General features: G+C 35.3%; 1 long non-coding RNA gene across 1 annotated transcript in view; it reads left to right on the forward strand.

Annotated features, from left to right (window-relative positions):
- Positions 1-15,391, forward strand: part of LOC135967113 (uncharacterized) — a 574,461-nt gene that overhangs the window by 364,860 nt on the left and 194,210 nt on the right. The window contains exon 2 of the long non-coding RNA XR_010580983.1: positions 13,727-13,855. This is a non-coding gene — a long non-coding RNA (uncharacterized lncRNA). The remainder of the gene's footprint in view (positions 1-13,726; positions 13,856-15,391) is intronic.

A 15,391-nucleotide genomic window follows, 5' to 3' on the forward strand; every position in this document is an offset into this window, starting at 1 on the left:
CCCATATATAATAAACAAATATAAACATATACTATAATAAATATATAACATAATATAAAATTCTATATACATGGAATATATAATTACATAAAATATAAATTAATCTCTACTATTAGGAAGTATATTCATGTTGCCTAGTAATAAGAGACTTGGATAGAGTGGGAAGGATTGTAAAGTAGTGTTAGGAAACTTTTAGGGATGATGAATATGTCTATTATCATGATTGTGATGATGGTTTCATGGGGTCTTATATTGGTCAAAATTGCCAAATTATATACTTAGATATTTTTAGTTTGTTATATTTAGATTATAATGCAATAAAGCTGTTTCTAAAAACCATAATGATAATAGTTGTTATTTCATACCACTAGGAACATCTCTTTAGTGGTGAGTGAATGAACACCTTTCCTTAATACATTCCCTAAATAATATTATGTTGCCTCTGAGTTCCTATTACTACAACAATGCTGTGCACCTATGTGAGAATTTCTGTGACATGTATTTCCAGACGGTTGAGCATTGGTCAAAGTTGTTTCTCAGTCAGTATACAAACAAGAAAAGAGATTAGGATGATTCAAGTTTTATTTACAAAGACACTGATTGCTGGGGTATGGTTGGGATGTAAACAAACCAGAAGAGTTATCCAAGATCCCTGGGAAAAATAAACAGCAATAAAATTGTTGCACCCTTCAACCCAAGAAAAAGGCTTTTAGGACGTTTAGGGAAAGTATAACATTCAGACTTCTCTTGGGAGATGTGACGTTTGGTGGCTATGATACATCTGATACATCACCACCGTGTGACCATCCTGCAGGGTGGGAAACCAAATATTTGATTTTTCTTCTTTCTCCAGTCTCCTGCCTGGACTCTCAATGGCTCAGCCCAGCTGGAAACCAGAATGCATAAGAACTCTGTTGATATAATCCATAGAGGTCAAGCTCCCAGGGAGCAGAGGGTAAGCTGAAGAAAGGTGAGGCTCACAGTGAATCTAGAGGGGCATGTGGAGGACATGTGGCGTAGGGTGAAAGTAATGTTGTTTCTAGAATGCTTGTAGAAATTGGTTCTCCTAACAGTGGTACGTGAGGGTTTCCCTTCCTCTCTATCTTCTTGAGAAACTTGATGGAACATGTTGCTCAATTTTAGGTATTCTTTTAAGCTCTCCGTTACCACAAGAACAGTTGGAAGAAATAAAAAAAAAAAAAGGTTAGTTTGAATGAATTACATTTAGTGAATTCATCCTGGATCCTATTACCTCGGGTTACTACTTTTAGAGCTGATTAGACAAGGATCAGTATCAAATTCACTGATAAAAAATTTGACCCATCTCTACTCCTGGAGTTCTATGTCATTTTTCGTGATATTTCAAAGATTATTAAAATGGTTATATAATCACAGCTGCAGATGTTTTCAGTGCTCTGGCAAAGGGTGACAGGAAGAAATCAGGAGAATCTAAGGGTCAAGATTAGCAAGTTTCTTCATCATACATGGCACTGGTTTCCTAATTTGTAGGGTTTGGGACTGGATAATCTCTAGATTCCTTTCTAAATTTCGATCCTATATTTTGGTTAGAAAGAATGCTCATCTATTCTGGTGATAACAATGATTTCAGATGCCACTATTTGCACGTTGAAAGCCCTTGAAGACAAAAGGTCATGTGGGTACACTGGGTGAAATCACCCACAGGGATGTGTTTCTTATGACTAGTCACTTTTGCTGGACTCCCTTTGTTGACCCAGTGATTACACATCAACTATCAGCTTGCTGACATTTTCAGTCTGTTTACTGAGACTGAGAATTGATCTTAATTCTCAGTCTTGAGATTGAGCTACCCATCTCTCTCTCATTTGTTAAATCTCCCTTGTCTGATAATAGCTTTGATACAATAAACATTTTATTCCATTTATGTTGCTAGCATCAGTGTAAAAGTAATTCTTTTCAGTACATCTATCCTCATGCATGTCCATTAACTCGGATAGTATTTATTTGTGTGCAAAGCACATGTTCAAATGCAAATGTATAAGCACATCTGTTATAACTGTCCCCTTTTTGATTGCCCTGTGCATAAAATCCAGCCTCCTCTATCCCTTATCACAAGCTCCTTATGGTCAGAGAAATCTGGAAATCCAGTTGTTCTTAATAGACTACCTTGAATACAATGTTCACTCAAAGAGCATTTGCTGCTCCTCAGTTGATAATGAAACAGGAAAATAGAGGCTAGGCTCAATCCACCCCTTAACCACTGCTTTGAATTTGCCAACACATGCAGCCCCTGCAAGAGCAGTTAATAAGTGATGGGATTGAATTAGGTATCCTTCCTTGATGGAAATTTTAATGAGGTGGGTAATGAACCAAAGGTAGAAAGAATCAGGCAAAAGAAGAAACTAGAGCTGCATGAATAGTTGGGAAAACATATAACCCACCAGAATGATAATGCCTGGACTAAATCAATGAGTTCCTAGGATATTTCTAAGCAATGAATATTTTTAATGGAGTCCTGGTTGGTCTTTTCAAAAGAATAAACCAAGAGAAAAAGGCAAGGAGTTTAGAAAAGTCTTTATTTAGTTTTTCTTCCCTCTCAATAACTATTTTTTCTTGAATATTTGAATGTGATATTTTCTAAATGTTAGAACTTCAGAGCCTACTAGAGAAAACTGGAACTAAACATTTTCAAGGGTATCCTTTTTCCTACATTTTAGTCCACCTGCCATTCATCTTGACTGTTAACACAAATAGCAACTGTGTCAAATTGGCGAATATACCCCTGAGGTTGTGTAGCAATAATTAAATTGTGAGGGTGACTAAAAGAAGGAAGAAATACAGGGTCAGCCTATTTCTGGGATTTTTTTTTTTTCTACCAGCAGCCTTTATTTGCCTGCTGCTCTTTTCAAACTGTTATTTTATGTATTTCAGCTGGAAGATTCCAATAATTTTTTTTCTAGGAATCATGAAAATTGTATAGCATTTGTAAGCGTTTCTAAAGGCATTTGAAATTAAACAGTTGATCTTGAAGACTAAGGAGAAAATTCAAATGTAATTTCAGCTTAATTTAGCATTTAGGCAATGTGGTATGATAGATCACGGGCTTTTAACTGGCTTTGATTTAAACCTACTTCTGCTATTTATACATTATACAACTTCGAGCAAGTAACTAACAACCCTCTAAGACTCAGTGTACTCATCTGTAAATGGTGTTTAATTTCTCTGAGTTTTTTTTTTTTTTTTTTTTTTGAGACGGAGTCTCGCTCTGTCGCCCAGGCTGGAGTGCAGTGGCCAGATCTCAGCTCACTGCAAGCTCCGCCTCCCGGGTTCACGCCATTCTCCTGCCTCAGACTCCCGAGTAGCTGGGACTACAGGCGCCTGCCAGCTCGCCTGGCTAGTTTTTTGTATTTTTTTTTTTTTTTTTAGTAGAAACGGGGTTTCACCGTGTTAGCCAGGATGGTCTCGATCTCCTGACCTCGTGATCCGCCCGTCTCGGCCTCCCAAAGTGCTGGGATTACAGGCTTGAGCCACCACGCCCGGCCTCTCTTAGTTTTAATGTATATTTGAAAGATTAAATTAATTTCAAAGATAAAAATTTTCTAACAAACCTGGTATATCTTTTTGAAAACCCATAAACTAGGGAGTAGAAACAGTAGAAATAAAAAGGTTTCAGAAAGGATATTTTAATGCCTAATTAGAGAGACAATATGGGTACTTCTTTTCTAATTAAAATAATTATAATTTTAAAAACACCTCACAGAAGGTAGATAAAACAGTAACGGAAGACATCAGTCAGCTACATATTTACTAGAGATACTCAGTCCAAAGTAGTTTCTATTATTTTTTGCCTTGCTTCATTGACAAGTTTTGCTTTCTGAAGTTTGTGAGAGAAATACAGAAACATGCTTTTCTGGTTTCCTTTCTGCTAAACAAGAAAGAACTGGTTAGTAAAGTGGAAATGAAGGTAATATTTGGGGGGAAAGTATGGTCCTTAATAGCTAAGAAAATGAAAACTAGCTCAGATGTTTATTGTGAATGCTTATTGTAAGATAAGTTTTTCAGGAGAAATTTTTAAATGCAGATACCCTAATCCCACTGCCAGAGAATCAATGGGGATGGAGAGTCCAATTGTCTGAATGAAAGGTTTCCCAGGTCAATCTTGTGTTAGCTAGATTTTGGAACAGATGTCCTAGAAAACAGAGTAACAAGTATCATAAGGTTCATAGAAACCACAAACCTATAAGGGGAAGATAGATCTAGAGAAATTGGAGATTCTCAAATTGGATTCTGATGAGGAAGAAAAGTGGGAGATCTATGAAGAAACATCTGAGGCACTCACGGTTTGTAAAGACTTGTAGATAAGGTGGAAGGACATATATGTTAACCAAGGACATAGTGACACAATTTTGAGGATGTCAAAAGTCTACATGAACCAAAAGTGCAGTGCTTGGGACAAATAGAGTAATGTTAAAGATTACAGTGACTAAAGAGCATCCTCAGCTCCTTTTTTTTCACCCTTTCTGTTTCCTGTAACTGACAATGATCTTTTAAATTAGGATAAAGCAGGTTGTTAGTTAAATATTGCTGCGTAACAAAGAACCTCAAAATCTCAGTGGCATACAGCAATAGGCATATATTTCTCTCTTATATGTTGGCAGTGGATCCTCCTCCTGGGACCGGCAACCAAGCCAGAACATGTTCTCAGGAGAATGGTGGATGCATAGGAAAGAATGCCCAGTCGTATAAACCAATGCCAATGCTCTGTTTGTACAATTTCTGCTTACATGCCATTGGCCAAAACAGCCACATGGCTGAGCCCAAAATCAAAAGACCCTTTTTAGGGGAGCAACATTTTTGTCATTGCAAAGTTGAAGGACAAAAAGAATAGATATAAGGAAGAGCAAATAATTAGGGTCAATAATTTAATCTACCACAAACATTGATAAAATAATATAATACCTATTTTTATTTTATTATATAATAAAATTGAATACCAAAGTATTAAACAATTTATTTTCTAGCTGAGGAAGCTGATCAAAAATATGAAATCTGTGTTGTTATCTCTCCAATGGAAATATAATGCCTCAAAATATCTGAGGCATAATTACATTGCTAAATAAATATATTCAAAATTTTTAAATCCTTCAAAATGTATTAATTTATTTATTCAATATTTACTGAGGTTCTGCTATGTACAGGTACAGGGTTCAATCTAAGGATTTACTAGCAAAAAATCTGGTTCTTGGTTTTATAAAGCATATAGACTAGTAGCATTGACTTAAAATGGAAAGTTACATAACATTTTCCAAATAGCTTGTTAATTTTGTAAAAAAAAAAAACAAAACACTTAAAAGAGGTCTAATACAGACACAGTAAATGGATACTTAAGAGGGTGAGGGTTTGTGAGTCAGTAGTAATGAGGGGTTGTATGGCATAATTCAGGGAGAACATTGGATTAAAATCGGAGCATGTGAATTCTAAGGTCTAAATCTGCCTCTTAATAGCTGTGCTGACATTAAGAAAGTGATTTACCTCCTCTCAGCTTCTCATTTCACATTAGTAAAATTGGGATAATAATATCTGTTCTTCCTACCTCCGGTAAATGTTACATATCAAACCCGTGAAAAATATAAAATGCTTTAAAATTGAAGCACTATTAAAACATTATTAAACAAGTATCAGAAAACAGATAAAATAGTATTCAAACTTGCTGACACAAATCTAATCTGGCACTCTGCAACTTTATGTTACTTCTCAAAGCCGCAGAGAAAAAAGTTAAAAGAACTATTTCAAAGGACCTTCAAAATGCTATGACTCTACTTCTGTAGACAACTACCAAAAAAATAAAATATAAAATATAAAAGATTTTCTCTGGACTGCTAGAGCTTGAATTTGTTGCCATATTGCAAAAGGCTGAATGAATATCAAACACCGACATATGTTCGTCTTTCAGCATATGGAGAAAAACAGCTGACTTCACTGCTATTTTTGATAATCTGTTACTCTGGTGAAACTAGTCTTCCTTCCTCTGAAGCTGACTGGAGTTACTTAGAAAGGGATCAATTATTACTCGTATTTGAGTTTTAATTAGGAATTAGCATTTCATTCAGGGGCAAAAGCTCACCTTCGTAGAATCCTGTGTTCTGCAGTCAAAGAGCTTCTCTAAGATCATTCTGCAGTGAAACAAAGATGCCCGGTCTTGTTTTATTTCTGATACTATCTAGACAACTTCAATATCTGTAAGAGTTATTTTGTTATTACAGTCTCTTAGTTTTAGCCTCTTACTTTTTTTTTTTTTTTTTTTTCACTTTTCTGGTCCTCAGTAACCTCCACATCCATCAGACACCCTCCCTGGATTATATTATTGATACTGTCATCCTTAAAAAATATACCACCTCTAAAATATTGACTTCTCTGAATACTACCACCACCTCCCATCTTTCTAGCTTACCTAGTGTGGCTATTCCATTCCAGCAATTATTCAACCTCTGCAGAGTTTTTTTCTTTTCTGTATTTGTTTTTAATAAACTATTTAATTTTAGGATAGTTTAGATCTAAAGAAATATCAGAAGAGAGTATGGAGAGTTCTCAGATGTCCCACGTTTAGTTTCTCCTATTATTAACGGACTTCTTATGTTAGTGCAGGTACTTTGTCACAATTAGTGAACAATATTGACACCTTGTTTTTAAGTGAAGTCTCTATTCCATTTTCTTTAGTTTTTACCTAGTACTCTTTTTTTGTTGTTGTTTCAAGATGCCTTACAGACTCCTTTCCTTGATGACATTTACCCATCATGTTTCCTCAGGCTTTTCTTGTCTGTGACAGTTTCTCAGACTTGCCTTGATGGTTAAAAAAAAATACTGGTCTTGTGTTTTGTAGAATGGGGATTTGTCTGTCGTTTTTCTCATGATTTGACTGAGGTTGTGGGTTTCTGGGAGGAAGACCACAGAGATGTACTGAAATTCCTATCATATCATATCAAGATTACGTAACTATCGGCATGACTTACCATTGTTGATGTTAATCTTGATCACCTGGCTGGAGTAATGCTTGTTAGTTTTCTTCACTGTAAAGTTACTTTGTCCCCCTTTTCCATACTGCATTATCTGGAAGTCAGTTACTATGCACAGCCCACACATGAGAGGTAAAGAGTTATAATCTACCTCCGTAAGAAGTGGAGTATCTACATAAATTATTTGGAATTCTGTATCACAGATTTATCTCTTCTCCCCATTTATTTATTCAATCATTTGTTTACATCACTGTGGACCCATGGACATTTGTTTTATACTTGAGGTTATAATTGAAAGCTACCATATTTATTTTGTTGCTCAAATTGTTCCAACCTTGGCCATTATAAGCTCTTTTAGTTGGCTTTCATGTCAAAGGGACATGAAAGCCATCTTTGTAGTTATTTTATTTTCTAGCACTTTCCTACTTTCTAGCAATACAAGATGCTCCAAGCTTCAGTTACATATTTCTTACCGCAGTCCTAGAATTGAACATTTCTGCAAGGAGCCCTGGTTTCTATTATTGGAGAATAATGTTAGAAACGAAGATTAGGGCACTATCCTAGAGACTTTGATTCATTAATCTACCACTTTCTCACATGAATGAGCCTCTACTTTTTCCTCCTGTATTCTCATTTCCACTCTTCAACTGATTACCTAATAACTCTTTTCTTCTCAAGATTGATCATCCTGATCAATTCCTATTACTTTTACTTGAGGATCTTGCCTCATATTTCATACTTTATTGAGTAAATAGATGTAAAAGAAATCTTTCATATTTTCATCACCAAAACTACCATTCGATCCATTTTTATCTAAATTATGCCTCCCCATCCAACACTGAGGTTGATATGTCTACATCTAAGGACTGAGAGAATGAGGGAAAGGTGAATTTCTTGTTATTCCATGTACAGAATTTCACATAATCTCCTTGTTTCCAATATCACACTCATCCTTGTCCACAGTTATTTCTGTGCGTCTGGTTTCCCTGAGTCAATTGCTCCTGAGGTTCAACTTCTTTAGGGAGTGAACGTCCATCTTCTGCCTCGGCGAAGGCAAAGCATCACCAGTAACAGGAGAGGACATGGAGTTCCTACTATTTCAGCCCACTTTAAATGCTAATCTTGAGAGACAGATAGAACCATTGTTCCTTGCACCTTTCCAGGTTCTTTGTTTGAAATCCCTTTGTTTGGCCTCCATTCTCTCACTTTGTTCTATTTCCCCTACCTCAGGCTTTGCCCCATTCCCAATCACTTAGGTTTTTCTTTCTTTGCTAAAATCAGTTACCATTCATACATTCCTAAATATGCTTTCCATAATCCAGAAGCTTTTACCTGCTGTTTTCTCCTCTCATCATCTGTAGGATTTCTAATTTTCATATTCATTTACTCCTATTTCAGTGAGACTTTGGAAAAGAGGTGAAATAAATAAAGATGCTCAATCTGAGAAGCTTTATCAAAGTCTCAATGAGATTTAGAAAAATCCTGCCTTCTTAGATCAACCCTGTTTAAAAATCACCTATTTACTTCCCCAACTTCCAGGTTCCATTATCCTGGTTAGATCTGAATGACCAGAATCTAGTGTGAAAAACCTTTTGTCCTTAGGCCAAAGAGACTTTGTTTTGGTTCCTAATTGTTGTGTCTATGGTCATATAATATCAAATTTAGGAGTTTAGTCTCTGAATGAATTGCTGGAGTAGCTTGCTTTATTTCTTACTATCACTTTGACTTAACTTTTTTTTTTGTCTTTAAATGTGTATTTAATAATATTGCCTTATAATTTTGTTCTCTCTAATAAATGAAATAATTTATGTGAAATACACTAACTCATGTAAAATTCAGAACAAACCTATGAGTTTCATATTATTTTCTTTGTATCACAAATGAAAAAAAAAGCCTAAGCTTGAGTGGTTTAAACAGTTAAGTGTTTGAAACACATTAATTTTAGAGAAAGAAATGCCCCTAGAGGGCATTATTTGTGCAAAATGATGTTAGGTAACTCTCTTTCTCTCTGTTTTCTCTCTCTCTCTTTCTTACTGTAGGCACACTGAATTACTTGCCTTTCCCAGGTCATAGCAAAAACGGCATGTCTGTGCTTTGGTGAATGCCATTTTTCTCTCCCTGTATTGGGCGTTTGCTCTCCATGCTGTGTCTGATGAAGACTGAGCTCTGAAATCTCTGCCTCACAAATGAGTTTCTTGGAGACAGAGACAAGGCCTATGTATAGGTCCTGGTATAGTGTCTGACACATTATAGACATCTATTAATTACATAATTAATAACAGCAGTAATAATAGTAATAATAATAACATTAGGTTGGTGCAAAAGTAATGTGGTGTTCACCATTATTTTCAATGGCAAAACTGCAATTACTTTTGCATCAACCTATAATGGCATCATTTACCTATCAATTTATTCATCTTAGCCACATTATGTAAAAGATACTAACATAAATTTTTATGATAGATGGCTAGGTAGAGAGATATATAGATGATAGATTCTATCCAATATTCATTAAAATGTGTAAGGAAGGTATATTCTTTTCTGTGGCTGTTGCAACGAATTACCTCCTGTGGCTTAAAACAATAAAACTTTATTCCATTGGTTCTATAGGCCAAAAACTTAATATCAACTGTTGGCACTGCTCCATAGGCTGTAGGAGAGATTCCTTTCCTGCTTTTCGCTTCATCATTCCTTGGCTTATGGGTGCATAATTTCAGTCTCTGTTTCCATTTTCACATGACCTTCTCCTCTGTGCATGTTTTTCTCTTCCTCTGTGTTCCAAGGACACATGTGATCAATTCCCTCATCTCTAAATCCTTACCTTAATTATATATGCAAAGACTCTTCTTCCAAATACTATTCACAGTTCTAAGGATTAGGACTTGATATGTTTCAGTGGTCATTATTCAACCTTTTACAGTAGGTGTTCAAGTCAGGGTGTTTGCTTGCAAGCAAGAGTGAACAGAAATTGACCTACGTTGTCTTAGAAGAGCAGAAATGTATTGTAGTATGCTACTGAAGGCTCACAATTGACTGGTTATCTGAAGGTCAGTTTTTGGAAAATTGTAAAGAACAAGGAGGTGGGTGTCCAGAGTCCAAGTGATAGCAACAGGAGGCAGCCAAATGGCTAGGCAGATAGGGGTGGGTCTCGGGTGAAACCCCACCTCTAAGGCAAAAACAGCCTGAAGGCTGAAAGACTGGACTGCTGGTCCTGGGTGAAACCTGCAACCCAGAGTAAGGACTTCTGTTTCTGTTTGCCCGCCCTTCCCCAGTTGATTCTTTCTGAATAATGCTTTTTAACCAGTCGAAAGTTGCCTTTTCCAATACTACCTATGGCTTGCCCTTCGGCTATTCTGAGCCCATAAAAAGCCCTGGACCCAGCTACAGGCGGAGGAGAGAACCACCCTACTACAGGGGTGGGGAACCACCCCTCGTCCCCTCTCTGCTGACAGCTGTTCCTTTGCTCAATAAAATTCTTCTCTACACTCCTCACACTTCAATGTCCAGTGTATCCTCATTTTTCTTGGGTGTGGTATAAGAGCTTGGGAACTGATGAACCAGGGTACAAACTATAATACAGGCAAACTGTGGCATACCAGCGTCCTTAAGGGCAGGGAGAATAAGTCTCTACCACAAATAAGTATTTCAAACAAGGGGTTTGGGGTTAGATATCAGACACTAAAAATAAAAATGTTAAAAATTGTCCCCTATGAAGAGTAACTATATTCTTCAATTAAAAAAAAAAAAAATGAAGAAACTAATACTCAATTCAGTAAGTATAGGAAATAGGATAAAAATCTCAGGGCTGCATAACTCCATAGATTACATTCTTTTCACTCAATAATGCTTCCTTCTGAAATATCAAAATTAACTTGACTTATAGAAAAATTTTAGAATAATGATCAATTATATATATCTTCCCTAAATTGCAGAATAAATAAATGTCAAAAACTCAAGTAACTAGTTTGAATGAGAATCATGCCTTCACTTCATAAAGTGCAAAAAGATTCAAACTTCATTCTTTAAATAAATATTAAACAATGCCCTTTAAAATCACATTGTAAAAAGTCTATTTTTTTCAATAATGCTGTCATTTCTAAATAAATTTTAGAACTCTTTCCTATTTTAAAAATTACCACCAGAGTTCCCATATTGCAACTTTATGCCTTAAAGACCAATCAAGCATGTTTAACATATTATTGTGCCTATTGAAATTTTTCCTTTAAATATCATTCTGGAAAAAATAATTATTTCAAAAAATGATTTTTGACATAAACTTTAATCTGCAGGCAATTGGTCAGAAAAATGCAGGTTGCTACAGAAAGCTTAAATGCAGATTTCATGTCCTGCAAAAATTAAGAGAAGAGGGAGAAATCAACTTACGATGATATGCATGACTTGTCAGCTTTATAAGAAAACAAAAATCTTTATTTTATAATTAAAGACACTAAGAAAGTTTATATGCATGTCTCTAAATCTTAGAACTGGTAGGCATTTTAAATTTGGGGCTAACACAAATTTTAAACTTCAAAAAAGATAAGAGAATGTAGAGTTACATCTCAGTTCTCTTTGAAAAAAAAAAAGATAGCTTGTAAAGTACAGTGAGGGAAAAGAATAATGGAGTTTCTTTTTTTGTTTGTTTGTTTATTTGTTTCTCTCACTTAGTGTAGAGTTGAAAGACGCTACTGGAAACAGTGGTGGGAAAGAAGGATGTAGACTTCAGTAGCAAGTAACACCTTCATTGTCGTCCAAGGAAAAGAAAAACAAGGATTGTGATTTAAAACAAGTAATGAGTGAAATAACCATTAAATTGCATATCATTTGTTCTGTAAGAAAATGCTCCTTAATAATTCTAAATTTAATTGTTTTTATGACTATTTCTCTTTTTGTTTTTAAAATCATATATGAAAGGGAAAATGGTTCTCTCTCTGTCTTCCCCTCTCTCTCATTCTCATTAAGTGACTCTAATTTTTCAGACAAAATCAGGATATATGACCTCAGATTTGTTGGGATATAGTTATAAATATTGAAATCAGGAGTAGTTGAGGAAATATGAAAAGTTTACTTAATGGCTTCCTACAAAATAACTTGATATTTGCTGGTTCCTCTGCCTAAAGGCCCTTTTAATCTGGTACTTCTACTTATTTTTTACACCCAGTTTTCTATAAGGCCTTTTTCAGCATTCCTAGTAACATTGACATTATCTGAACCATGTTATAATTATTTACAAACCTCTATCACACATGTCCATGAGTGCCTCAAGGATAGGACTCACATATTATGAAGTTTTCCATTCTCAATGCCAAGTATAGCACCTGATGAAACTTACTAAGTTATCATTAAATATTTTTAGAGTAGATACATGGTATATCAGAATGAATAGATGAGAGAATTAATTGAATGAACAAAATACTATCTGACTTGGGAGAGGTAACTGTTTAAAATGTACTAACTCACAAAGTCAATCATACATTTTCTTTATTAACTCTAGCTTTTATTTATTGCCTGTATCACTTGTATTGGTTATTTTGTTCATGTTTCTAGGAAAATGGTAAGAGGAAGAGCAAAGAATTAATATAAAACAACTTGAAACTTAAGACTGATAAAAGAGACTAGCCCTGTAATAATCTCTGTCATATTCAAATCCTCCCCAAGCCAGTTCCTATAGCCACTTAAATACCTCTCTTAGATTAAGAGGGATTTTGCCTCTGAGCTGGGGAGTCCAGGGCTCAGAGTCTGGTACTCACATGGCAAATATGAGAGCATATTTGAACTCTTAACAAGTTGAAGCCATTCCTTGTTACTTAGCAGATTTTTCCCATATGACAAAGCATTGACATCTGCAAAGCTGTGCAGCATTGCAACTGAAAATTTACTGAAGAAGCAACCATTCTCTTGTTTTTCTAAATGTTAAAAAATAATTATTTCTGAAGTTGCTTTTTTTGTTTTTGTATATAGATGAGAGGTTTCTATGTTGCCCAGGCTGGCCTCGAATGCCTAGCCTCGCCTCCTCATGCGCCACGGCAACAGGCCTGAGCCACTGCGGCTCCTGAAGTTTTTCATCTGAGATTTCATAAAAGTGTAGTAGGTGAAATTCTTGTCTCAGTAGTGTTTTTGAGGAGAAGGAAAGGCAGTTGTTTATATTTCTGAGAAGACTGAGACATCTGACTTCTTCTATGTGAACTGGTAGCTTCTTTGTGAATATTTATAGGAATAATAAAATCACAAAGAAGGTTAATTAATATACAAATTTTCTCATTTGATTAAAGGAAAACTATAAATCCCTCTACTAGATTTTTCAGCCAGGGGATTATCAAAGCCATACGTTTAGGCAAAAATGATTATTAAGTCAATTAATAGGAAGTCAAAACATTGGTGCATGCTATTTATATCCATTTGAATTAAGCAGATATTGTTTAATTTTGCCATGTGGAAGAGCTGATAATAATACACTATATTCACCTACAGTTACTGACAGAAGTCTGATTTTCCTTCTAAACTATAAACTTCTTGAATACACAGATCAGATCTATACTGCTTTTTACCTCTGTTGCTGCTTTCTCACTGTATACACAGTCACTGCCAGGTGCTGATATAACTAAAGGGTCAACTTTTTCTTTTTCCTTACAGGCTATTTCCTGCTAATATTTTGGGGGAAAGAGGGGAGAGGTTTGCTGAAACTCTCTTCTGAGTTATGCACTTAATCACTACTTCTGGGAAATGCTTGATTTCAGATCTGCGAGAAGAAATAGAAGATAGATCTGCAACGTTGTGTGCCACGAAATAAGAAAACTGTGAAAGGAAAATGAGGCATTGTCAAAATGACACATGAGCCAGCTTGAGTGGACTTTCACTATCCAAAGGTGAGACAATTAAATAATCAATAATAACTATGATTGACTAAAACACATTTAAGATATTAAAAGCCATGCATTCTTAATATTTTAAAGAGAGAGGAACAATCAAAACTCTTGAGATATTCGATAACATTAGAGCTTGTCTGGGCACCAAGTCAATATTCTGAAAATTATCACTGAAGGGAAAGAATTAGGCATTTACCTTGCCATTCTGAAGTAAATTGTATTTCAGGGTGTCCCAAAAGTCCTGTAGGTATGGAAAAGAATACTGTATAGAAATAATTCAGTTAATAAATGTAGAATTATGATAGAATTAGAAAAACACTTTGCAATCTCTAATGAAATAACTGACTAAGGTAATCACCATCAATATCGAGGTTGATGGGTAATCTATTGTCTAAATAGAGATACTTTGTAAGAAAAACAGGATGCACTATTGATAATTATGCCAGGAAACAGGCATAAACTGGTGCGATTCCAGGCAAACATATGTCAGGTCAGCCTGTACTGGGGAATCTGACAATAAAGAGAATGGGCTGTTACTGGCTGAACTCACTGATTAATTTTAGCAGAATAAAGATAATACAATAAAACCTTATATGTCTCCTGATGTGAGGTAATATGAACAATTCAGCATTGTCTATGATGTATTGTATACATATATAATATCTCAAATATGTGGATATATAAATGTGTATACATGTATAATATTCAAGACTTTAAATCTTATCCCCAGTATACAGAAAATACAGGGGATAGAGAAACAAGTCAAATGATACCATGGGGAAGTACATTTGCTAATTACTACTTAGATGATTAATAAATACTTACATTGAACCATAGTCTACAGGATCACAGATTTAGGCATGTTTTCTGTAACCTGGAGACCTTTTCTTGGTAGGTTCAGAAGAATATTGAAAGTGGTGGAGTTAGATGATGTGTCACTTTCTTTCATGGTAGTGGCTTTTGAATTAACACTAATGTTTAAGACCTAGTATCACAAAGAAAGCTTATAATTATGTTATAGAGATAAAGCCAACCTTACCTTATGAAGTCAAATAATTATTCAACAGATAATCTACTTTTAAAACCAACAAAACAATGCTTCGAGAATGAATGCAATTTTCAAGACAGAGGTAGGAACAGTAAGTTCTGTAAGGATTAGAAGTAAATAAATTCCATTTAATCCCAGTGGACTAGGAAAGCATTATAGAAGAGGTAAGTGTTGAGCTTGGCTTTTTAAAAAATGTAGAATTTATATAGAGAGAAAGAAGAGAGAATTCCAGACGGTCAGAAGAATATGTACAAAAGCATTTAACAGCCAATGATATTTGACAGTTTACAAACAAGCTCTACTGGAGTAGAATTAATGAGAAATAAGACTGGAAAGATAGATTGCTAATGCCTTCCTAGGTCCCTTGCATAGTTCCCCCAAGCATTCAGGCCTTGTCCATCATGGAGGCATTCAGGCCTTGTCCATCATGGAGGCATATTAAACCACATAGCTCAGTAGCTCACTAGAGAAATAATGAGTCAACCCTG

The sequence above is a fragment of the Macaca fascicularis genome, chromosome 14 (assembly GCF_037993035.2).
Source record: "Macaca fascicularis isolate 582-1 chromosome 14, T2T-MFA8v1.1".
Taxonomy (NCBI): domain Eukaryota; kingdom Metazoa; phylum Chordata; class Mammalia; order Primates; family Cercopithecidae; genus Macaca; species Macaca fascicularis.